This window comes from Coturnix japonica, chromosome 1, assembly GCF_054131305.1.
Source record: "Coturnix japonica strain WE chromosome 1, WE-NBRP24, whole genome shotgun sequence".
Lineage (NCBI taxonomy): Eukaryota > Metazoa > Chordata > Aves > Galliformes > Phasianidae > Coturnix > Coturnix japonica.
In genome coordinates, this window is record NC_140663.1 from 94964745 (window position 1) to 94991966 (window position 27222).

The window sequence follows — 27222 nt, forward strand, 5'->3', positions numbered from 1 at the left end:
CGCCTGGAAAGTAGGTATCCCTAATTCAAACCACATGTCTGAACTCCAAGCTGCGCTGATGATCTCATCTCTCAGCGACTGCGTGCAGTTGTGAATTGTGCAATCCTCCTCTTCATTTTCAGTCCTGGTTCGTTTAATGAAAGAGCTCTTTTCAACTGTTTCTCCACAGTGCATAGGAATATAAATAAGAATTTCTCATACTCTCTACCTGTAATTGCATTTCACTTCAGAAATAATATTTCTAGAGATGCTTCCAGAACATGATTAAAATATACATAGTGCATTAATTACAGTAAATTGAGCTCCCTGCGTTTACTGAGTACAGTGCTCTGTAATTTTTGTTCATTAATTCTCTGTAATTGTGTCTAATTTCATCTGTTACTTAGGCAAACTTCCCAAGGCCTTGAGCATAAGTAACTCTCATTTACTGCAAGAGAAGTGCAGTGCAGAAAGGCTCCTACTTATATTTCACTGCAGATTTTCCAGATTTTCCTTTTTTTTTTTTTTTTTTTTTTTTTCCAGAAACTCAAGTGTATTCAGCCTTCTGCAGAATTAAAAAGACAAGAAACTCACCTGCACATCTGAAGAGCGAACACAGACACAGTCACAAATGAAAGGACCTGAAGAGCTGGAACATAAAAATAAATTGTTTCAAGGTAGCACTTCACACTTCAATGTCTACTAGGGAAAAGCACATAGATTCAGATCTGAAAATACGTAGAAATACATGATGAACCACACTGCTGTTATTCTTCAAATCTTTTCTAAAACTGAACTTTGTCCTTCCTGTAAAATACTAAAATAAACAAGCCACATAAGGTGCTGATTCTACTCCCCATTATCTTGCAAATTATGATTTCATTTTACATTTGGATCAAACTTCCTTGTTGATCAACATCAGTGAGATTCTGGACAATGCGGCACTACTGCAGTGTAGAGGTGCATGCATTCATGTACGCAATAGAATGTGAACAAGTCAGAATTAATGTTTACGTGTTATTTACTTAAAGTCAAGTTTTTAGGCATTTTTTTCTACTTGTGTAGAGTAGCATCTCACTATACACATCTGCTGATTGCACCAACCAGATTTAAATCTACTCTTAGCAGAAGATACAAGCCAGCCATAAAGGATAAAATGTGAATTATGTATCTGAACACATTTCTACATGAAAGAAATGTATGTATTTTCTGCCTGACTCCTTCATGAATTATGCCATTGCTTTGCTTTAGCTTTTATTCTATCCTTTAATCAACTAAGTCCAGAGACAGAAACTATGCCAGTGATAAGGAAGCTCCACATACATTTAAGGTATTTCAGAAATCTCAGAATGGGATAAGCATGCTCTTAGAATTCTTACTGTCAACAGGTATTCATTTCATTTTAAACAGTAATAGTTGAATACTTCAATTTCTGGGCAGTAAATGATTATGAATACAGAAGAAAAGTAAGAGAAACCTTGATTTCACATTTCCTGAACAGGATTTGAATTTTATTGTTTGAGTGGGCGCTTTCTTCTTAGTTTTAATTCTCTCTTGATTAAATCCTTTCTCTGGTGATTAGATTTTTGTGCACTAAGCTGGAATCCATTTCCAGTGAGACTTGTCCCTTTTCTTTCACCCACTGTGAAACTTTTCCAGATGGCCACATCCATTCTGTGGCCCATTCAACATTTAAATTAACTGGAATTTGCAAAGTGGATGTAAAGCAAAATTGAAGTAGCTCTGGCTTCTTGCAAGAGGGTGGTTTCACCCATAAATCTTTATGTGTCTTGGTCCACTGTTCAGTGGATACTGAAATTAAATAACTCAATGTAAATATCTATTTGAACAACTTCAGATAGCTTAAAAGAGAGTTCCAGCTTCCCACCTCATATCTGTGCAACCATCATTATCTGCCATGTTCAGGAAATTAATATTTTGCGTATTTCTATGAGTACAATTATGAGGAAGGAGATCTAATTACTTTTTATGAGTAATTCCTTCATTTACCTTGATTCTGGGCAGTTTAAATTTAAAAAGCAACACAACACTGGATTACATCTGTGAAAATTCTTTACAAACATGATGTTGGCTCTCTGGACAAAATACTAACAGCATCTCAGCCAGTTACTGGTGCACATCCAGAAGAACATTTATTTGGAAGAATTTTCTTGCACAATCTCAGAACTATGCAGCAACAGATAGTAAAGTGTGAAATTGGCTGGAGGCTGACTGAAAGCTGACTTTACTATACCACCTTGCATTAATTGTTTGCTGAGAGCCAGTTACTTAGACATTTTACTACTATGTTTCTTGCTGACATCAGAATATATCCCAAAGCTATATTGTTAAACATGCCACGTTAAGGCTTGTACTTGACAGAAATTTATACCTAATTTTGATAGTTTGTATGTACATTTCTCCTTAAGTAATATCTCCTATTTATCTCCATGGAAACTGTAACAGATACAAAGAACACAATAACACTGCTTGATGGAGCAAATTCTCAGCTACAAAATAATATTTTTCAACACAGTCAGCACCATTAGCTGTGCATTTTCATCAGTGATGAGCTAGATCCTGCATGCTGTGCTCAGAAAAGTCTGCACCAGTGGAGGTGACAACTGTCTCTGCCACCACTGCTGAAATTCACCACCTACTACCTCACTTCTCTCACATCTAATGCTTGGTCTCCATCAGTGTTGAGCAAGCACCAATGAATGTTAATGGGTGCCATGTTTTCTACATGGAGGAATTTGGTGATACACCTTTTCTCCACATGCACTTCTATGTCAGATGTTACTTTATTATACTGGCCCTCTGCTGCAATCTATCACAGGGCAACACAATGTAATGGAATATTGGTGGCAAGTTTCACCCTCAACTGCCATACCACCAGCATCCACTTCGGCTGTCATGGGCCAACATAGTAAAAATGGAGGCAGTACTTTTGGAGCAACCCTCATACATTGAGTTAAAAGATATGATTACCAACATAAAATATATATATATATATATATATATATATATGCCATTTCCTTTGCCTCCCTAGATCTCACCCACAAATCACCACCGTGTCCACGACACTACTACCGTGTTCCAGAGGGTCCCCTGCCAATAGATAACCAAAACACTCCAAGAACATCCACAAACACACCATCTCTTCTGCTTTCATGTCTTCAGTGCACAGTCCCCTCAAATCTTTTTGAAGCACAGAAGCACCTGACAATATATTAGTCCCCATCTAAAATTGTTCAAATCAAGCAACATGGACTTTTGACCAAAATACGTATATATATTTACATGTAAATTATTATTATTATAAAATCAGTAGCAAGGGGTGAGGACTTGAAAGCAAGGTTTCACCCTTGGCAGCTGCAGGCAACTAATAATTGGATTTCCAGGTCTTACTGACTCTTTACGGGTTTCTCAATCTGGACAAGTGTAACTAACCAGTAAATGAACTGCTGTGGTCTCAGAAAGAAAACTGAATCAACATGGAGGATTTAGACTATTTCCATAAATACATTTAAAAACAAAATTGACAGGAGTTTTCAAACAGGTCTCAAGTGGAAAAAAAAAATGAGTGCCTGTGCAATCTCTCCAGCTGATATCTTCTCCATATGTGTCTGAATTGCCAACTGGCCAAGAAGCTCTCTGAAAACTGAAGCAGCTCTGACAGAATCTCACAATGCGCCGCTCAACAAATAGAGAGCACAGTTAAAATTCCTGGCTAGGAAATACATCACTTAAAAACATACGAGATCCAGGAAAAAAGTCATGGAAAACATTGAAAATAGTCATATGGCAGTGCTAGATGTCAGCATGTGTCAGTTTTTTTAACCAAAAAAGGCTGAAAGTCAGCATGATTGAGTGTATCTTGCTTCATGTCTTATCAGAAGTATCTTTTTCTGCCACTTATCTGAAAAATAGCCATATAAAATAAAAAACGTAAAAAAAAAACACACACACACAAAAAAAAAAAAAAAAAAAAGAAAAGAAAAAGAAAAACCAAAAACACAGTTCTTGCTGGACTAAATCACTGTATCAACTGAAAAATAAGCAGAGAATGCATTCCCAAGCCAGGACCTTACCAAGTTTGCACGTTCAGCTATCAGGGAGTCATACTGAATTGGGCCTTTTAGAACTGAGGGAACTTCCATGTAATTAACTGTCTTGTTAACAGTCCCTTTGACTGGTGATAAGTCTTTCAAATGAGCTACCTACAACTCACGCATTTAAAATAAAAGCAGCTTCAGGAGGTTCCTTTATTGCATACAGTTTTATCCACAGCAAATGCTACATTCCTATCCTTAAGAAGAACAGCCTCAGTAAAGGCCCACAAAAAGAACCAGTGGAGCACATATGTCACAAACAATACATTTTCCTCCCTGTGCCAAGCATTTGTCTCTATTCTTTAAAGCTTCTCTGTTGTCCTAGAGGATTGCTTTGGCAAACGAAAGGACCCTCCACTAACTTCTGTGGACAGCTAGCCCACTCATCCTGATGGAAACCAGAATGCTTGTCAATCATGTGTCACGAGTCCCCAAGGGGGTAAATGTCATCTCCTCCTGCACCGATTTGCCCTTTTACAGCCCACCAAGTTAGGCTCTTTGCATGTTGGTGTGGATGCAAAATCAAAAGGAAGGACTATGTAAACTAGATCATCTTCCATAATTTCCCTAGTCTTCAAGGGTGATGTTGTTTTCCTAAGGGCTCATGGCCCCGGGTTGTGCAGTCAAGATCTGACCGTGTCTATCTGGCAGTTCCAGCTGATACCCCTCCTCACCACTCAGGGCACACCACCAACACTCACAAGTGCTTTCCATTCTGCAGAATGTGAACGGAGGAGCTAATACTACGTAAATAATAATATATGTTATAGTGGCATGCATGATTTATTCAGCTCCTTCCAAAGTTAAGCTCTTGAGATCAAAGATCACTATATGCAGCTGCTTTAGGAGGGAAAAATAGCTGGGAACACCTCATGGGTTAGCCAAGATGGCCTGGCCTTGCTTCAGCAGCCCTTAGTGGCTCCTGCTGTGCTCTTCAGCTCCAGAGAATGCCCATGCTGGAGCAGATGCTGAGAAGTGCAGATTCATGCATCCATACCACCCAGCAGGGTGTGGCAACACAGAAATCCTGTGCTACTATTGATCAGAGTCAGGCAGCACAGCTGAGAATTCCCTCTGCAAGTCCTGCTAGTGTGGGAGCGCTTCCAGCTAAAAACTATTAAGTGCAGCAACTAGCTCTCTTACTTTATATATCTGCTTTTACCTTGTATTTATTTACTTGACGTTAATGCTAGAGAAGAATGGGAGAGAACATGAAAGAAGCTCCTAGATGCAGGTCAATTCAACCAACCATCTTTCTGCCTAGAAAATACATGAAAGGCACAATGCATTAACACACTGGGCATGCAATTCCAAGAGCAAGCAATGAACACCAGTAAATCTATTTTATCATCTTTAAGGCAACATGAGATTTTCCTTTTTACATGCTAATTCATTCTGACCATTACACTATTCAATTGTATTTAAACCAGATACAGATTTCTGGGTTTCTTTCTTTCTGTAGTCGTTGTTGATCTGCTATTCTTGCCTAACAAGAACTGCTTTTGTTAAGCTTTTTGCTGCAATACATTTAATGATCAGATGTCATCTGATTTCTTAACCCCCCCAAAAAAAACTCTCAGGCTTATCAGAATCCCTTTTTACCTTATCAGATTAAATCTGGAGTGATTTTTTTTTTTTTTTTTTTTTTTAAAGACCACGGTTCTAAGTAACAGTATGCTCTTGAAACAGATCTTTTACATCTTGTAATGTTGCTAAAGGCATTGCTTAATGGCTACAGGATTTGGGGGCTTACCTCTTCCTGTGACAGTCGGTGACTGCACCTGCATCCAGGTTAGTGAGTTGAAAGTAGATGACCCTGCAGGATTCAGCCTGAAGCCGTGGCTGTTCTCTGGGGAACAAAGTTTAAGAAATTGGAATGTTGATGCGGGCAGCCATAGATGTATGGCAAGGATGCAGAAGAAAATTGTCTTCTCTGGGACTCTTCAAAGTCAGCTCTATGGAGGCATGTTCTGCTACCAGAATGAGGACCCAAACGGTGTTGAATTTCTCTTTACTATCCTCTAGGCCTATTTCTTGCTACAGTCCTTTCTTCCCTCTGCTGCCATGTGTCCCTTTCAAATGGGGCAGTAGGCAGCCTGCACACATACCCTGCCTCCAAAATCCTGCTATCCCTTCCATAGCTGACACACAACCACACAGGACATGAGGTTGCTGAGAAGTCTGATTTCACATACAACTCTCAATCATGCATTTTTTTGCCCTTTCATTTGGTCTTGCCAGGCAGCTGCTGGCACAAGGTCTTCGTGATGACAAGTTTAGAGGAAGCGTTACTTTGATTTAGATCTGGATAGTAATCGCGCTGAGGAGCCACAGAAATCAGGCTATGAACTGGTAATTGCTTATTGTCACTGTTCCAGGAGTTCTCCTGCTTCTTTAATATCACTAAGAGTTCCCAAATCATGCAAGATGCCTTCTTTTCTTCTGCATAGCTGAGTTCCAGGCTTTAATGGCAGCATGCAACCTGATCTGCTGGAGCTTGTCTGACAGAAGCATAGCAGTCTCTCTAACACAATATTTTGTTCTGTTAACTTTTAGGATAAAATGAGGAGGAATGCATAAGAGTTCTACTTCACCATAGTAGTTCTCATTTGGGATTTAGAAGAAAAAAAATACAGAGAACTGTGGGGTTTATAAGGGACTTCAAGAGACCATAGAGCCAACCCCTCTGCTAAAGCAGGTACCATACAATAGGTCACACAGATAGGCATCCAGGCAGGTCTTGAATATCTCCATAGAAGGAGACTCCACAGCCTCTCTGGGCAATCTGGTCCAGTACATTATCACCCTTACTGCAAGCAAATTCTTCTGCATGATAACATGGAACTTTCTATGTTCAACTTTTAGGCCATTACTTTGTCCTATTGCTACACACCACTAAGAAGAATCTGGCCTCATCCACTTGCCTCCCATCTCTTTAGATATTTTAAAAATATTTATCAGATCCCCTCTCAGTCTTTTTTTCCCCAGGATGAACAGGCCCATGTTACTCCTAGCCTACAACAGGAAAAAAATGAGGACTTCTAAGGTGATATATGGAAAAAGGAAAAAGAAAAAGGAAAATAAAACAGATAAAGTCTGTTTTCCAGGCACAGAAGATGTAAGTTCTTGTCCTGTTTATTTCTCCATTGAACAAAAAGGAATTATATCCCAGGCCACAAAAACTTTCCAGCAAAGTCTTTGTCAAAATTAGTGTATTGGGACAATGAGTTTCATTTTTGAGCATATTCCAGTATTAAAAAAAAAAAAAAAAAAAGAAAAGAAAAAGAAAAAAAGAAAAAATAATCAGCCTTTGCCACTGATGATACAATGTGTCACAAAAAGCATTGCTGTGTGTTGAAGCGAAATGAGCATTTTCATCAAATCTGAAAGGTCCTTGAAATTACAGAGGTAAACTTCTCCAGTACAGAGATAAGCTGCTTCCTACTCATTACTGCTTATTATTGTCATGTTACTGATACCTGTGAGCTGCTGCAAAGGAGTGCTTGTTGTCAGATAAATACAGCCATGACAAAAGTCATAAAATGTCACTGAAACAAATAAGCAGCCTAAGAAAAAACACTATACTCCTAGGCTAGTATCATTAAAAAAAGCTTATGTTGCAAAGCCAAAATTGAACGTGTATGTACAACTGACAATAACTTGATTTCAAAAAAGAAAAAAGAAAAATAGTACAAATATACAAGAATGCAACAATATTAGAATAACAGCAGCAATTCTAAACAAAGTGATTGACATTCCCTGTTCAAAAGGAAACACTGCTGAAGGTGACAGAACGTGGCGGTAAGCCCATATGAAGGACAAACCAACAGGGGAAAATGGGGACTATGGTCAGTCTGTAATGATTCATCTCTGCTAATTCTTCATGGCCACTCTCAGCCCCTGCTACCAAAACACTGCCATATGAACCCAACAGTTCTTGCCACTCGAATTTGGAATGTTGATAACAAAGCTGTATATATGGTGAAAGCCCATGTGGCAAGATGATTTTGTATGATACTAAGTAGAAGGGAGTTCAAAGTTGATGGTGCATTCAAAAGCAGATTTAGAAATAATCATGAGTAAGAGGTCACTATCTGGGAAATTTCACTAAATATTAGCTTCTAACTGTGAAGAATTTTCTTCATCATTTCTACTTTGTTTTTCCTTCTTAGGTTCTCAAAGAAGGTTTTTATTTCCAGCTTCGTAAAGAATTTGTGCTTGGAGTTCCAATGTTACACTGTTAGGTAAAAAATCTATCCAAATTTTAGTATAAAATTTAATAGGAAGGTGTATTGTGTATAATTTTGGAGAATTTGGTTAATGATGGGTGATATTAAACCATTGGTTTTATGTCGTTATGAAGTGCAGTTGAATGTTTTTCTCACCCCATCTCAATATGAGTTACAAAGTATTTTATACTGGGATTCAGATAGACAGAAGTTTGGAAATTCAAATCTGAAGCAAGTAGTATTGTATTATTTTTTTTCACCTTTGTGTACACACTTCTCACTCCCAAATATATACCTATACCACTATATACCCCTATATGTATGCCAAAAGGGAGTCTGTGCCTCTCTGTGGATGTCCATACTCCTAGGAACTCTGCAGCCATGTGACTAGAGCAAGAAATGCAGTGAATGAAGAAGAATAAAAGGAAATCTCAACTAAGTATGTAAGTACTGAGCCCAAGAGGATGGCAGTTGTTATGTGGCTATTTGTGTTATTTAGGTTGTATGACAGGCAGATCACTTTTCAGTTTAACGTAATTGGGTACTTGCAAAAGTTACTGTCTTCTAGTGGTTTTCTAATTGTCTGAGGACATCTCTTTAACACTGTTAGCTGAGCAGCTCAAGTATTTAAAAAGACGATTAAGGAAATTAAGATTATAAAATGTTACATGACTGTGGAAGTGTAATGCTGTTCTACAGCTGAAACTCACACATGAGTTCATCATTGGTAACTCTTAATATATCAAAATTCAGTTCTCTGTGGAAAAATACAAGCACCCCAACAGCAGTACATTGATCTCAATCATTCAGTGAGGTGGATTTGGTAGCTGTTTAGAGTCATGGAATAGTCTGATGCTTAGGACATTTACAAACCTTCAGATTCAACATTATAATTTTATGAATTGCTTCTGATGATATTTTAATCATTATAATAAACATTTCAGAGTACTGTAGAAGAGAAACACAACCAGTTGTTCCTATTTAAAAGTAATTAAGGATACAAGCATAACAAAGCTACCACCGCTGGAAAGTCGTTTTGCTTTTTTTGAATAGATAGAAAGACAGTATTGGTATTGAAAAAGTCAAGGTGCCCCAGCTGTTTGTAATTTAAAATTTTGATGTTTTGCTTAAAACGTTTGCATATGATGACTGAATTGAACTGTTCCAACACAGCAAAATCTAATGGATTTCTTCCACCAGCTACAAGATTCTACAACTAGCTTGTATCCATTATCTTAAAGTGGTGGGACAACAGGTTTGACTCAAGTAAAGTTAATGAATTAGACTCTCTTTTCTAAAATATGATATATCAGTCTAACCTCTTCAAAACTCTCAGCTGAATGAGGTACCATCCCAAGGTACTGAGATGAACTCACTGCGATTAATGCCATTGTCCTTTCGTGGTGTTCTTTATCACTTGGAAAATCTGCTTGTGTCTTATCTGTCTCTTTTCTGTTCTACATATACAGATTACTTTCCCAATCCCATATGTATTTTTTACTGTAAGCTCTGTCTTACATATAGGCTATCCATACCTTAACAACCACAGTTTCTTGGTCCATTTCTTAAGGAAAACAAAACCAAACAAAACACCTTTTTTATCGTGCGTGTGTGAGCACTGCTGTACATGTGCTTCCCAACCTGTAAAAACACGAAAACATCACACTACCATTACAGGTATAATTAAGAAGGTGTCCTTTCCTCATACTGGAAAGCTGACACTACGCAAAGATTCAGTGCTCACTTGCTTCTTTTTCCAGCTTGGTAAATTGCAGCCCTGGGAGAAGTGGACATTGAATAGCATGAATAGTGGGAAGGAAAATAGGATCTTTTTCACCAGCCCGGACACTGGTCTGAGTCCTGGTATGGTCAGCAGTAGCCCAAGGCCATCTAGTAGCTATGGAGAAATCTTTGTGCCATGAATTAGTGGCCACCTACCAGGCAATGATACGGCATTGCTAACACATGGTCCCTGTAGGACAAAGTGATGGCACACTGATGAGGAAACCTAAGAAGCTTGTTCAGTCACTGCCCATGCTGGACCAGCTTTGTGGATAAATAGAGGAGTACACCCTCACAGGCTTAAAGTTTGGATCTTCTCACCAGCAGGCACTTTTTCAGATGTAGTAGTCAATGTCAATATTTGCATTTTTGCCATGTCTGTCTAAACATTTCACTTCTCTCTGTTATCTACCAGATGGATCAGGGTGAGTTGAACAGCACGCCCATGACCCACCCACAACACTGGCTTCCCGGCTCCATCCCAGAGCTGAGTGTAACTCAAACTCTGACTTGGCTTCTGAATCAGACTGAAATAACCACATTCATATGCATTTCAACTTGTTACCAATCCAAGGACACATACACGTCTTATTTGACTGCCTCGATAATGTTTACATCAACACATGTTTACATCATCTCCTGCAGGTGAGGCATGGAGACTCCATTGTCTGTACTTTATCAAGGGGAATAAATTCAGGCCTGGGACTACAGGGACACCAAAATAAATGGTTGTTAGGTATCTTCTGGTTTTGGTAAGCTAGCCAGAATTTTTTTTTACATCTTCTACCTGTCTGTAGCTGTACGAGGTAAAGTATCCTTGTCCCCAGCTGCTCTTCCTATTTTTCCCCTTGCCAGCAGCTCACATCCACTCAGGTCTGCCTGAATAACTGTCTGTGTAGCTTCTCCCTCACACAGCTGAAGGGAAACAGCATGGAGGAGCTCAGACTTGCTGCTTACAGTGTTGAAGATTAAGGATATCAATGGAGAACAGGTTAACCTGGCAGAGCAGAGGTGATGGAGGTGTCAAGAGGCCCTGCTACCTCTAGCTACATACATAGAGGTGTACTGAGGTGTGGATGAAATCACCACTGCAGCAGCTGCAGCAATCCTGGCTGGGTGAGGGCTTCTTCTTCCACACCTGTCCTCCTCCCAGGGTGCCCTAGCTCATAGTTCTGGGCTCCAGCTGCCTGCCACAAGGTCACCAAGGAGAACATGGATGAGCACTGGGCATAAATTTGGCTTTCCTCATCTCAGGCTCATCTCCATCCCTCTGCTCATAATAACAAGAGGCCATGGAGAAACCTACTGATCTGCTGTTAATCTCAAAAGAGCCTCATCCAAACCACACAATACTGGCTTCCACTTCATAAAAATCTTCCAGCCCAGCAAAAGTGCATCTTCTGCAAGCACCATTTACAGTCACAAACTGTGATTTCTTGTAGGTGGAGGCACAGTCAATGGTTGGCTCAGTACACGGTGTTTCTGCTCTTCCAAAGCATTTGCAGTAAGCACCTCAGGAAATGGAGAGCACCTGATACTAATGATGTAACAGTGCTGGCAGAGAGAGACACACATGCACACAGGCACAAAAACTTTTATAGAGTGTGCAGGTTCTCCTTTGTAGTTTCTTAGGCTTTTATTTCAAGTGTGGTAGCTATAGTATGTGTCCCTGCTTGCACTGGCAGAATATCAGAAGTCACACACAGATTCTTGCACAGAGTGAATATATCTCTTGGAACTTGTCTCATTAGAAACAAATAATACAGATTCCAAGGCTTTTGTAGCTTTTCTCAAAGAGCTTTGTTTTCTGTTACAGAATAAGAAACTTGCCTTGTTCAAAGGTCACAGGGGAATGTCCATAAAAGAGCTGGAATTCATATCCAGGTCTCTCAAATCCCAAACTGACTATAATTCCGTAATTAATTTCTTCTATGTAGCAAAAATGTTTTGCATCTTATTTTATTATTTGGAAGTATGTCCTTCTGGTTTTTGTATTTCGTCATCAGCATCAGTTCCATAAATACTTTCTGCATGTAACTAATCCTACGCAGTGTCAGACTACTAAAACACATGTGTGCAAGATCAGGGCCTGGATTTGTTTTCAGTCATTCTTGCAAGGTACGATTCAGCTCTAGCACAGCTAAGCTGCATCTTGGAAGGTTCTAGGAGGAAATATAAAGGTTTGCCAGAGCTTGAGCCCGTACCTGTTCTCAAGTCTCCCGAAGCAGTGGTGTATTAGCTCCATAGAAGACCAGTGAATATCATTCGAAACACAAATAAATGGATCAGAGATATTTCAAATCTCTAATTAAAAAAAGATAAATTTCCATTTACATCTGATGCTGAACTGTCACTCTTCTCAGCTGTGATTACTTCCCATACTTGCTGGAATAGACTTAGAAGGAGGATGGCCATCTGAGGGCAAATTAATTGAAATTCAAACAACAGAGTAAGCATAGCAGTAGCAAGCCTTGATAACAGAAATGAATTTCATCATTAATGATGAAGAATAATTGAATAACTTATCTGCAAAACAGCAAACTGGGTCAAAACCAAACAATTGCAAAGATGAATTATTAAATATTTCACAACTGAAGAGCTATTCACAGTCCTTTAGTGCCATCTACAGCCTTCTGATAGCAGCAAGATTTCTAAACAGAAAGCATGTGTAGACTTTAGCAATGGTCTGATCCAAAGCATGAGTGTTCCATGGCCAACAGATGATTATTTTTCCACCATTATGAAAAGGAAAAAAAAAAAAAAATTACTTTTTTTTTTTCCAATTGAATATTTGCTTTTTTTTTCGAGCCTTCTTTGCTTTCTATCTCACCTTTCTGTTGTTTTTGCTAATTGAAGATATATGTCAGACCAAAGGTGATACATATTATATAGACCTTTTCAGAAGTCACACAGAATGCCTTTGTTACATGCTGATATTTATATTTATATATAAATATATATATATATAATATATATATGTATTAATATATATTATATATATATTAATTTGTGTCATTATTATTACAGAATTTAACCTGAGTTTTAACAGAATGTATCACTTGATACCTACAGCTGGAGACATGTCAGCTTCTTTTCTTGTATGCAAAAGTTTCCTGTAATATGCTTTTTCAGTGGAGATGATGACTGTCTCCAGCTCTGTTTTGTTCTGAGTTATGGAGACGGATCAGCAAAAACAGCACTGGGCCATATTCCATCAGGGAGCAGACCCATGGCTGAGTGCACAGAGGTAGGGTGTCTTAGCAGGGTACCGTGTACCAACAGTAAGCAACCACAGTGGACCATGATTTTCCATGAGACTTCCCCCAGCCTGTGAAGTAAAATAGCCCCTGAGGGTTGTTGAAACAAATGAGTCACCTAGGTGTACCACAGGTAATGCCTCTGGCCACTCATCATCTGGGAGGTAGTAATGTAATAAGCTGTGGTTGCTAGTTCATATGGCCAATCCCCTTCTCTCTTTTGGAAAGAATTTATCTTGGTTGATGATTGTAAGGCAGAGAATTAGCACTGTTTACAGGGTTATAGTCATTGCTAGAGCAGGAATGCTACAAGACATTCAGAATGAGCTTTCCTAGCCAAAGAAAAAGGATTAAGAAGAGAAAATAAACATAAAAACATGGTTTAGAAAGAATAGACTGTTTTATAGCTGCAAGCTAAAGTGAGAATATTCACTGGGTGTCAAAGAGCAAATAAGGCAGCTGGGAACATCAAGTTCTGCCTTGAAGGGAGCAGCTCAAGTTCACTTGCACCATTTACCATAATTCCTCTAACCCCTAATGTAGATCAAGTGTAAATCTGACCTGCCAGCAGGTGAGTGACTGAGTGGAAGCTTAGCATTTCTTCTTCTGCACTTCTTGTCCCTCTCTCTGTTGTTCAGAAGCAACATATCAATCTGAAGGTACGGAATGCACTGTACGTTCCTGATGCAAGATAGGTTGCTGCTCTTGAAAAGTGAGTGGGCATAGCTGGGAATACCAAGCTAGTGGGGTACAGTACTTTCTAATCACACTACTTTTTCCTTCTCAATAAGGCAGCAGCTCATGTTTCTCACTGTGTTCAAAATACATACAGGAGGAGCTGTGGCTGCTGTCCTGTTCAGATGCATTACTTGAGCTGCTATATACAAGCTCCTGCCTCTGTCCTGCTGCCTGATACTTAAAATCCACCCACATCCCCTCTTGAGGGCTCCTACTTCTTGCACTAACACCTCTATGGCAAATACTCAAAGTAAATTGTTTCAATATTGGTAGTGTAATATAAGGATTCTGTAGACTTTGGTCTAAAATGAAGAATGAGCCTGAAAATACCCATAATCTCAAGACACTAATTCAGAATGTTTAACATTTTCTGAAACATTTAATGCTGTCTCACTTGCAGCTAATGGTCCAGATTCTGCCTTCCAGACACTTGCAGCTACAGCCCCCATCCTTGCTGCTGGGGAACAGCTGTTGGTCAGCTTTGAATTAAGAGCCAAATGTTTCTTCCAATGTCCACTCAAACGAGTAGCCTCAGGAATCTCTCAGGAGGCACTGAGTAGACCTAGAGGCCCACCTGACACAGCTATATGGCCAGAAAAACCATCACATCAATAAAGCTGGAAAGAAGGATTCCAAATTGGCATCCAGCCCTGTAGCTGATGAGTTCAGGCACCCTGACCTGAGCACTTGCAGGCCCCCAGGCATCAATGACAACAAAACTTATACATTTAGTTGTTAGAATAAACATCTCAGAAAATGTATGTCCAAATTTAAACGTTGTCCTAGGGATCAAGTAGGGAAACGGGGACAGAAAGTGACCCATGACTTGTGTAATACATAATACTTCTATTGCACAAACGGCTTCACGGAAGTGGTACACAATAGTACATCTAATCCCTGCTGCCTGTATGTGTACTTGCAAGTGTTAGCATAGCAAATCAGTAACCAAAATGTAAAGACCAAGGACAGGTCAATATTAAAAACCATTTTTAAGAGGTAAATAACATTCCCTGACATATTTTTTAATCTTTGATATATTTGTCCTATCTGAAGAAGTCATTTCAGGGAGAAAGGAGATTTATGGCTATATGAGAGAAAATGCAAAACAAATGGTAGAGGTAAAGGAAGAGATTATGTTACCAGAGATATTAGAGTTAAAAATCACTGAATGAATCAGCGTGCAGTGCTGAGGCTGAATTTTCATGTAGTCAGACTGACATCTTGTGGCTTGTGCTGAGCATTTAAATATGCACCTGGGGAGAATTAACTTCTATGTTATTACAGCATGGTGAGATACACCCTTTTTTCATCAGAATGGTATGTGGCTCCCCCAGTGTGTCAGAGGTTGCAATCATTAAGATTTTAGATTAACTCTCATTTCATTTTCTGCTTTTGCATGTGTTTGTTAACCCTGTCTCCATTTGCACATCTCAATCTAAAGATAAAGCTACATTTAAAGCCAATCTTTCAAAGGATGTATCTAGCAGCAAAAATTCCAAAACTGGCTAAACTTTCATGATATTTTAAAGATTACTTCTACCCATGGATCCTTTTTACTTTTCTTCTCTTTTAATGTCAGTGTTAAGGCTTATGAAACACAAAAACCAGCACTTTAAGGTCAGCTGCTGCCATCAGTCTCCAGTGACCAGCAGTCAGGTTGGATGGGTCTCTGAGCATCTGATCTAGCAGGTGTCCCTGCTCATTGCAGGGGACTTGGACCAGTTGACCTTTAATGGTCCCTTCCAACTCAAATAATTCTGTGGTGATTCTATGATTCCATGATGGAGCAGAGGCGAGAAAGGACTGCTTGGGATCTGCCTGAGAAAGGTTAAATGAGTGTGCACAAGGAGAGCTGAAAGGCACATTCACAGTGTGCCATGGCAGCTGACACAGCAGATATCCAAGCTCCCAGCAGCCAAGTTAGCAGTGCATGCACCTCCATGACCCTGTCAATTTCAGAGCTGGGGAAGCCAGCTAATCACCTCTAACCTTAGAGTTATGCCCTCCAGTGGCACCCAGTTTCCTGGGGATTCAAAGAAGCTCTGCAATCTTTTCACTGTGCTCCACTTCATTATGTAGGCTCTCCTCCCTCTTTCCATACCTTTGTGGAAAAAAAGAAAACTAAAAAAAAAAAAAAAAAAAAAAAAAAAGAGGTCTCAGGGCTGTAATATTGAGTATAAGCTCTGCACTGACACTCGTAACCTTACAGAAACTGAAGGAAGATAGGCCTGCTTGTTGTGAATATTTCACAGCTTCTAATACAGTAAATACCATGTACATTAGGAAAGGATCCTCAAGAGAATAATTCAAAGCAAAAGCATACCTAATTTATGTAATCTGTCTGGAGTTTTTATCTCCCTTTCTCTTCATGGAGGGTGCAGAAGGAGCTGACAAAGACCTATCGTCTCCTAACCTGGGCTGTTTGGGTAATGTCCTGTGAAATTAGGGGCAGAAGTTCCAATAGTACTCGCAAGACCTTTCTGGTTCAACCCCAGGGCAAGTGTGCCCACAATATGCATTCAGTCATCCTCCACACTGCAGAGAGAAGCTGAGTGTGGGTGTTGTCCTTGATGGCAAGTGACACTAGCACAAGCAGAAGGCTCTGATAATAGAAGGTGCTTCTTTGTCATTTATTTTTAGTGTGATAGAGCAGAAAGGGAGGAATTAATGTCACTGTGCTGAGAGGCATTTCTGAGGACAGAATGGAGCCACACGCCAAAGTAGATCAAATGGCTTCAGCTGAAGTTACAGAGAAGCTGCCTGAGCAGGACTTGAGCAATAAACTCAGTCAGATCTCTCCCACACAGCTCCACTCATGTACCTCAAATACAATCTGGATATAATGTCCTTGCTGTCCCAGCTGGGATCTGCTTTCCATCAGCAGCTGACATTCACACCAAACTGTAGCATTTAACATTTATCCCTAAACACATAAAGCCCGCTAATAAAAACGAATGGGAACTATTTGGTTACGGTTACTAAGGCACCAATAGGCGAGAGTGGGAGTTCACTTTTCTGAGCCTTAGGGTGTTCCATCCTCCCCAGCTTGCTGCTTTCAGGCCATTTCTTCTGCAGGCTTCCTTGCTGTTTAAACACACTTCTGACAGAAGGTCTCTAAAATGTCTCCAAAGCCCTCTCTTGCAAGAAAGGCAAAGGGTAGGAAAGGTACTCCCTCAGCATATTTCCTTCTTCCTCCCACAAGGTGATTCCACCTCCCAGCCATGAAAGAGTGGAAATATTTAAAAGTAGCATATTTAAAAGCACTGGTATGGGACTGTGGGAGTGAGGGGATATATTACCTGTATGAGGTCCCCCAGTTTTGCCCCTGGAGTTTCCATAGCCAGGTCAATACCTCACATAACTGCTAGGCACCTTTTTACCCACCAACTTTAAAACCAAGTATAATAAAGGGAGAAAGACAACACCATTCTATGCCTAAAGTTTCATTGGTCTCAATAGTTCCTTAAAATATAAGCATTATCTAAAGGCAGAGATCCACCGGACTTTATTGCTAGGCAGCGGGCAGTGTTTGCAACACAGACGCCTGCGTGGATGCAACACGTGCTGTCTTCCAGTCTGTCAGGTCAACACATTTCACAGCTGGTAACAACCACAGAAAGGAATTCTGAGCAGTGACAATGAAATTAATAACTAATTTCAGGACCACTTTGTTCCAAGGGTGGCAGCCGATATGCAAGTGTGTGACTACAGAAATCCTCCCTGTAGGCCTTCACATTTCACCCTAGCCAGAGGCGTCAAATGATGACAGGTGGCTGCAAGAAATTCTTGAGACATTAAGCAACGAGGACATGTTGAGATCTCTAACCTCCTCAAAATCTGAGCAGCCATCCCAGTCACGGTTGCCAACACTGTCACTGCTGATGTCCAGGCCAGGTCAGACGCTCAACACTTTTCATAGTAGAGCCTGAAGATGCATAGGCCAGTTTTAACTGGAACAAATCCATCTGAAGCTAGTAGGAACCGTGGATGTAAGAACAGCAAGGTTTTCAGGATGAAGCAATGCATTTCGTTAGAGATACTGATAAAACTGGAACAAACAAGTGAGCTGTGAGGTGCTCTTCTGAGCCAAAAGACGCTCATGTGCTCCAAACTTGTTCAGTTTTTCCTATCGATACAAGCTAGAGCACGACACTCCTCCCGAGAAATATGTTCTCGTTTATGAGAGACCATCACAGCAACATGATTACTGCTAGTGGCAGCACCACAGAAACACAAGTCCTTCTCTGGGTCTGAAACAACAGAGAAGCTGGAAGACACGCAAGTTCTTTTTTTTTTTTTTTACAACAATTACTATGAAAAAGTTTTCTGCCTCATCTGTTTCTCACAGTCTGTTCCATTACTGTAACAGAGAACAGAACTCTCACCATCACCCCAACCTTTGCCACTCTGTGGTAAAGCTTTTCCTTCTTCAGCTCCTTTGATAAATATCACATCATCATGTGGCAGAGGTCAACATTTTAAAATTTCCAGACTCATACTGTAATTATCTATGAAAAAAAACAGCGCTACTGAGATCTGGTCCTGTCAGCAAAGTCAACGCTTGTACCTTCTCCAGGAGGCAATACTGTCCAAGGAAGAGAACAAAGCCCAAGAAATCTGAATTTGGCAAATGCTGACTCTCAGAGCCTCAAGGAGATTTTCAGATAGGCTTTGCAGTCTCTGAGAATCAAGCTCGTGGCTGTGGTGTCTAGCACATGTCACATCTAATTATTGTGTAAAGTACTTCAGAACTGTATGTGGGAATTATATGTTTCCTTTGAGTTACCATGAATGGTATTGGTCAGGCTAAAGGACAGTATTTTTTCTGATCAAGTCAGGATATCCTATTTCTTGTAATATAGATACGTACAGACTCCCTCGCACTGATTTGCAAAAGTTAATCTCAGATGGGTACCAGATAGGGAAAGAGACAAAATAAAGACCTTCATCTTCCCTCAGCGCCAGAGTACTTAGTGTTTTTGGGGAGATCCACCAGCAATCAGCATCACCTCCATGCAGCCCTCTAGGCTGTATCCTTTACAAGCAATGCTCCAGAGGTCAGATCTGTCCTCCTTTCTGCTCCCCAGGTAAGTGGCATTGGTATTTATTGGAGCAGGTTTTCACCAGCATACACATGGAGTTAATTAATTCAGCCCACATTGTTGTTAATGACAGCCAAGAACCTAATCCTCCATATGCAGCACTCCAAATACATTACCCTATGAAACTGCAGTTTCACAGTTATTGTACTTTGGTTTATGCAGTTTCCCTTATGCTGTGCTGAATGGATTTTCATTCTGTGTCCAGGAGCATTCCAGTCCCTCCAGTAGCAAACAATAAATGAATCTTAGGAGGCTCTGGTGTACTTAGGAGGCTCTGGTGAACCTATCAAAAGAGGCAATTTATTTCTGAACTTGGCACTAGGCACAGTGTGCCTTGTAAATGTCAATTTGTGTATGTGTGAGCATCTGACACTACTCAGCAGCACATGGCTGCAGCCAAGAATTTGACTGATTCTGGCTGATTTGCAAGCCTAAAAATATTTTCTTTTATCAATATCCATTTTTTTGTGTGTGTAATTATTTGCATGCTAAGACAATTCTAAGTGTGCAATGGCTTTATGAATTCATCCACAACAGCTCTGTGGAGATCAAGTACACAACGACCTGCCATAAACTGTGTGATGACACAGTCAGAAGCATTGCATAAGAAATGGCCCATATATAGGCATACTTTGATTTTCGCTGTTTGTCTGTTCTAATCCTGCAGGAATCAGAGACATTTTAATCTTTTTTATTGTTCTGTATTCATTTACATGCAGTACTCACAGGCCTCTGGCAGGCAGAGAGAGCTACATAAGTCATATGCGTTGTTGTTACTACTGTAGTTCCTATCATGGGCCCAATTCTCTTCCCATTGACGTCAATGGCAATTCTTCCAATAACTTCAGTGGGAGCTAGATTAAGCCAAAAATCTACGACCACACCCTGTTATGTTTTACACCAACAATACTGTGGGCTTCAGCTGAACATTTTAGTACTTATTACAGTATAGGAAACAGGGGACTCTTACAGAAGTATGATAATAAACAGGCATGTTTACACAACAAGGTGCCCTGTTTGTCGTTGGAACGTGGTAACAGTGAGTTCAAAAAGAATCTTCAGAAATACCAAGAAAATCACAAACCTTTAATTAAAATAGCTCAGGGGCACAATGTGGGTTTACACGACAGTTTTAAACTTCAAGAATTAGTTGGTAATGCTGTACTGTGGTAAAGCTATACAATTTTCAAACTACCCCATAGGTTTACAGTTGAGTATACTATGTCTTCCATTTCACCTGTTCTATTCATTTGGTGGCCTGTCAGTATTGCCCTATCACTTTCAGTTTCACCCACTGAATCTCTTCTTTAATGCTCATTTCTTCTCTTCCCTAGCCTTTTCCATTCTTTTCCCTCATTTTCAGACTGTGTGCTTACCACTTTCCTTCCCTGTTTAATGCCTCTCAAAGACCCCTCTGTTTAACTAACACTCAGACTGCCACAGCTGCAAAACTTTTTATCTCAGTTGGCAGCTGCTGTCATAATCCGAGACCAACATACACATGCTGCTCCTGTCTCCCATTTTGATCACTCCTTCATCTCCCTCCATTTTTCTTTTAATTCCAATTTTTTTTCCTCTTCCACAGCACTTTAAAATATTACACCTAAATGTACTGTTTTTTCTGTTGCCTTTTCTGACATGGAAGTTCAATCTGTCTTTTCTAGAGGACTCTGTAGACTACAGATCTGCACTGACACCACTGATCTCTTTGAAATTCAACAAATATATCAAATCAAGCTGGGTGGAAACCCAGCTAAAATTCCAAGCTCAAAGTGTAATGGTTAATTAATGGTTTAAAATCAGACTGACAGCCATTCATGACTGGAATTCCTTGGGGGTTTGTGTGGGATTCAATACTATTCACCCTAGTTAAAAATGGATGATGGAACTGAATTCCCACACCAAGTCTGTGGATGACATCAAAATTAAGAGGTAAATACACTGGAAGGAGATGAACCACTGCACAGAGAGGTCTCAATAGTCTGGAAGACTAAGCCAACAAGACTGTTATTTACCATGAGGTTAAAACAATAAATACTTGAGATTTAATGAAGACAAATGTGAAGTCCTGCAGCTGGGATAGAATAATCCCAAGCAGCAGCCTAAACTGGGGACTGGTTGGCTGAGGAGCCACTCTGTAGAAAGAGCCCTGGAGGTACGGGCAGGCTGCAAGCTGAACATAGGCCAGAAGCCTGCCCTGGCAGAGAAGAAGGCAAACTGTATTCTAGGCTGCATCAGCAAGAGTACAGACAGCAAACCAAGGGATGTGATTATTCTTGGCACGTGGCATTTGTCAGGCCGCACCTGGCTTGATAGCTTTGCTTTCTCTCTGCTCAAAAGAGACATTAAAAAATCAGACAGACTGTTAGATGACAACCACCAATGAGTAGAGTGCTACAGAACTTGATTTAAAAGAGAAATTGAAGGAGCTGTGATTTTCAGCCTAGAAAAAAACATAAAGAATTTAATCATTGTATTCTAACACCCACAAGCACTTCGAGACGTGAGCTCTAAGGGACACAGTCTAATGATGAGACTTGTTAGTTCAGGTTGAGGGTTCTTCTTGACAGTCTTAAAGGTCTTTTCCAACCTAGATGATTGTATGATTCTAAAATGCAGTTTTAGAGAGGTATGTAGATATAAAGAGGAGTACACTCCTCACAGGGACGCACAACAAGTTAAGGTGCAATGGATACAAGTTACCACAAGAACTTGTCCCCCCCACCAAAAAAATAATAATAATTAGAAAAAATCACCATGAGAACTAGACATTGAACGCTCAGAGAAGTGGTAGAGTCACTCAGTTCAGTGGCAGAATCATTCTTCATTGCTACAGATGTGGATTGACAGGGCCCTGGATAATCAAACCAAAGGCCCTGCTTTCAATAGAGGGTTGGTCCAGGGTTCCCTTCTGTGATTCTGTCAAGTTCTGGATGTCTTCTCAGAAAGTGGTTAGAAGACAGGGTAGGCAGGTGATAAGACAAACATACGATAAGTTCAGTGGATGACAAAATACAATTGAAGAACAATGAATTATGTAGGCTTCCCTCCCTGGTGAAATTAGAACTGTTCTGTTTTTCACTTCATCACAATGCCCAGGAAATTCAGCCATGGAACAACATACCATAATGTTAGATAGTGCCCAGAGAACAAGTGGTGGTTGCTATCCAGAGGAAGTTGTCCATGTATAGGACAGAGTAAACCAGGAGGTAAATGAAACATACAGACCCCCTGGAGATTGCTGGAGACTTAGTATTGGTCAGGAGACAGCACTGGCTGGGAGACAGGTCTGGGAAACAGCAACTGAATACTTGAGAGCCAGGACGCACAGCCTGGGTCAGCAGCAAATAGAAATGGGTGCAAACTCAGGCCTTTGCACTCACTCTAAGCTTTTAAGCTGAGCTGCCAGCAGCCTTTCATCTCTCAATGTGCTGCTGAAAATATTTTGGTGCTCACGGTGATGAAAGCCCAGAGCTTCATCTCTGTTGGTTCTGAAACATCCCAAACACCTTACAGCCTGCAGAACCGTCTTGTAGATGATACATGAGCATGGGTTAATGTGAGTCAAATACTGAAGTTTCCATAGTATCAAATGTGTGTGAGGTGGGGGGTGTTGGGGGAGGGAAACAAGTATCCTAAATGAGAAATCTACACAGATGTTCAAATTGAATGAAATGTTGTTACTTAGATATTATTTGATACTCTTCTATTGTTGGAGTTTTGTTCGATTTGTGATCTCTTACCCTCTCTTCCTTATTTATTTATTTTTTAAATTTCTGAAATGTCTGAGATCTACCCATGAGCCAACAAAGGAAACATGCTGCAAGTCAGGGAAAAAGGAAGACTGCATTAATGTCGCACAGTGCTACCTCAGGACTTGCCTCAGGTGCAACACCAATCTGTGTTTTACCGCAGTTCTTCAAGGGACAACTTCTGCAATTAAATGAGTCTACAAAAGCATTGTTTGCATCAAGAGATTTCACATTTCTGGTTGAAGAAGAATGGGGCCATGTCAAACCCATTGCATTCAAACTCAGGGAGTGCAAAGTGCAGGGGACAGTTAGCAAGGTACTTGGTGTGCACATCCCATACTCCATCTTCGTGGCAAGACAACCACCACTCACTACTACTCACATCTCTGAAGGAGGAGCTGCAGGATCCACCTTCACTCATACAACAAAAACTTCTGTCAATGTTGGCAGATTTAATGGCACCATTAATGCAAGTTGTGTTTCTTGAGCACGGGTAAATGGCTCCTTTTAACTTTCTGTCTTATTTCCATGCAGCAGCTCATCTGAAATAACCATGCAACATCCAATAACAATGAAGAGCATAAATTTTTCACTCTGAGGCATTTTCAAGAATACCAAATTTTCAGGAAGCACATCTTTTGAAATGATTTGTAATCTTCCTTGATGTTACGAATACATTGTAAGTGAACCATTCATGCTTTCTGAACACATGGCAACAGAACTATCAGCATTTTCTGAGAAAAAAAATATACCTTAAGAAAAATGAAATTAACCACACTGGCTACCCTACCAACTGTAAGAAAACACTTTCAGGATGAACAGCTTCAAAGTGTTCTATTAATGAATTCATCAATTTGTGAATAATCATCATTATATGCTTAATAGAACCTTCTGGAAAATGAAACAAAATAAATATTATTTGTCATTATATCACTATACAGAAAGATAAGCAAGCCTAGTTATCACAGTCCATTTTACATGCTTTTACTGAAAATATTGTTTGCATTTGTTTTCATACTATTTCTAAGAAGCAGGGAAGTGAATCACAAGAGGTTTAGGTGACTTATTTAAGTGAAATTACAGCAAGAAAGAGACTTGAGCCCTTTTGAGTCCTGTGTTAAACACTGAACCATGCTACTTTACCCTCTAAAATATACATGGTGTCAACTCTGGAACATAGCAAAAGTTAGAATGCTGATCTGTAAAACAAATGTATTCCTGATGATATTTAGATTCATAATAACATTAATTTCCCTGAAGTAGATATTTATTCTGGTTTGTACTCCCTCTAAGTACTGCAAAGCCATATCCATTAAGAAAGAATGAGTTACATTCTGTTTTGCATCATGTATCAACATGTTTTTTCTGTTGTTCATTGTGTGTTAACTGTTTTCTGCTCTGCATCATGCCTCAATATATCCCAAATGCAAGGCTATAATCCCTTGTCTCTCCAATCATCCCCTGGAAGACAAGGAGTGAAAAAGATTAACAAGAATCAGAATTTGTAGAACGTGTGTTTGCATAAATGCAACACAAGGCATTGTTTGAGTGGTGGAAATTTACGATGATAGTGAAGAATTCAAGGAGACCACAGCTTGGATTTCAAGAAGGTCAGAAGCCTGCAGAGTTGGCAGGTGGACAGGATTTTGTGGCAGACGCTCAGAGCAGAAGACATTTTGAATACTTCTCAAAAGGCATTGGAGACAAGGAATTCCTTGCTCCCATCGTGAGAGTTAACATTTGCTGTTTCTACAAGCTAATAAAGCCATGGTAATTTTTATAAAGATAGCAGAGCATCCTGTTGTACTCTATAGAGCATTTTTTCTGCAAATAATCACAAAATGTTACACATTGAAAGCAATTTTTGCAAGTACTTACAGCATCAGTAGTTCCTCAGAATAAAAAACCCTGAAATACTGGATCATGTGGGCCCAAAAGATGTCTTTTGAGAAAGAGCAACCATAGAACTCATCCTACAGATACTATTTTATTGTACTTTAATCGAGGCCCAGTTAGTCACAAGATTTAAACAGACTTCAGCAATAAAATGGATGTCTTAGGCTTGTCTTACACAACAAGAGAGCAAAAGAATAATGTTGGGGTTTTCTTAATGGAAAACATTTTTGCTTGAGTTAAGGAACATTTACAAAACAACTGCCAAATCACACTACTTATGAAAGTGAAATGTTTTAATTGGCTTTCAAAATTTTTCTGATGAAGCAAATTTTTTGTCTTTTCCATCCACAGACCTAAAACCACCCTACAACTTAAAGGAGTTCTTTTGGGTACTGCATTAGAACTGTCATTATTATTCTTGAGTATTATCGGGACTCTTGCTGTAGCTCTAAAAAATGTCATCCTTATGGAAGACAAATCGTGTCACCAAATGTTCTCTAATTCATTTATAGCTGATGTGTATTAAAGATAAATAAATAGCAAATTATACATGTGACTTCATCTAATAGTCTTTGTACGACATTTATTATGTCTGAGGCCATACACTGATCTAGCTCTTTCTCCCACTCTTTATTTTCCACAATTTAGTGATTAATGGTTAAAAAAGACAAAACCTTTGCCAATTTGAACAAATAGTTCTAGGGATTTGATACATCTGGGCACAATTCCAAATTCAAGGAGGCGCCAGTAAACTAATGAAGAATGTTACTGATCTGTTCTAGCCACACGAAATCAAGACTTCATCTAGTACAAATCGCAGAGGGTCAAGCACAGTCAACATTTTGTTTGGAGTCCTCAGTCTGTTCCTGGGTGTCAGTGACTCACCAGGATAAGTTCAGTGCCTTGGCTTACTCCTAGGATGCACTATGCTGATACATGAAACAATGAAGTCATAGGATTTTGAGTCTTCAAGTTCAGTAAAGGATCTTATGGTATCTTTTGTTGTTGTGAAACAGGACCTGCTAAAGTCTGTTGTCCTGGACAGTCACCAACTCTGAATGATTTATGTCTGCTTAAGTGACCTATTTAAATTACATGTATATGATTATATCCCTTGTTTCTTGTGCTGGAATAGAGTGTGAAGAGATGTCCTTGAATAGCTGTAAGTCAAAAGCCCACAGGTGAGAGTTAGAGACTGAGGCAACAAAAGGGAGACACGTGGCTAATGTCTACTACGAGCTACCCAATCAAGTGGAGCCTGTTGATGAAGCCTTCTTCCACCAGCTACAGGAGTTTACAGTCTCTTGTTCTGCTTGAGAACTTAAACCACCTTGACATAGATGGCAAGCTATAGGTTATCCAGGAGATTCCTGGAATATTTTGAGGATAACTTCTTCAGCCAAGCAATAGACAGATTCGGCATGGGCTGACAAAGAGTAAAATCAGGCTGATAATTGTTAGGAAATTCAATTTCCTGATACTTCAGGGACTGAATCAACAAAACCTCCTGGAAATCTGTCCTGAAGGACAAGGGAGTAGAGCAGAGCTGGCAAAGCTAGATAAGCTTTCCTTAGCACACAAAAGCTCTCTGTTCCCAGATGTGGAAAGTCTGGAAAAGAAGGCATGGTTGAAACTGGACCTGTTGGCCAAAATAGAGTGCAAGAAGAAAATGCACAGGCAGTGGAAGCAGGAACAGGTAGCCTGGGAGGAGCATAGAGATGCTGTTAGGCTGTACAGAGATGGGGTTAGGAAGACCAAGGCCCAGATGGAACTGGACCTGGCAAAGTGGACAAAAAAGGATAAGAAAGGCTTCTATAGGTACATTAAGTGGAAAAGTCCAGGAGAGCATACCCTCCCTAGTGAGCAATTCAGACAAGCTGGTAACAGCAGACAAGGAGAAGGAAGAAGTATTCAACAAGTTTAATTTTTGCCTCAGTCTTCACCAGAGACTGCTCTACAAACAGTTCTCAAGCAGATGAGTTGGAAAGTGGGGACTGGGGATGCAATGCCACCTCCCGTTGTAAGCAAAGATCATGTTGATGACTGCCTGAAGAACTTGAACATCCACAAGTCATTTGGTCCCTAAGGGATGCATCACAGAGTCCTGAAGGAATTGGCTGATATAGTCACCAATCCACTCTCAATAATATTTGACTCTTGGTAATCAGATTGAGTCCCTCGTGACTGGAAAAAAGATCATGTCACACCCATTTTTAGAAGGGTAGAAAGAATGACCCAGGGAACTACTGCCCTGTCAGCCTCACCTTTGCACCAGAGAAGATCCTGGAGAAGATCGTGCTGGAAGCTATGCTAGAGCACATGGAAGAGTGAGAAGTGACAGGGGATAACCAGCATAGCTTTACCAAGAGCAA

General features: G+C 40.0%; 1 long non-coding RNA gene across 1 annotated transcript; it reads right to left on the bottom strand.

Moving 5' to 3' along the window:
• On the bottom strand, nt 1–27222 carry LOC107323967 (uncharacterized). The gene is made up of 5 exons (XR_014939024.1): nt 27115–27222; nt 5848–5943; nt 5257–5354; nt 574–628; nt 1–124 (listed from the first exon to the last, which is right to left on the bottom strand). It is a non-coding gene; the product is annotated as an uncharacterized LOC107323967 (long non-coding RNA).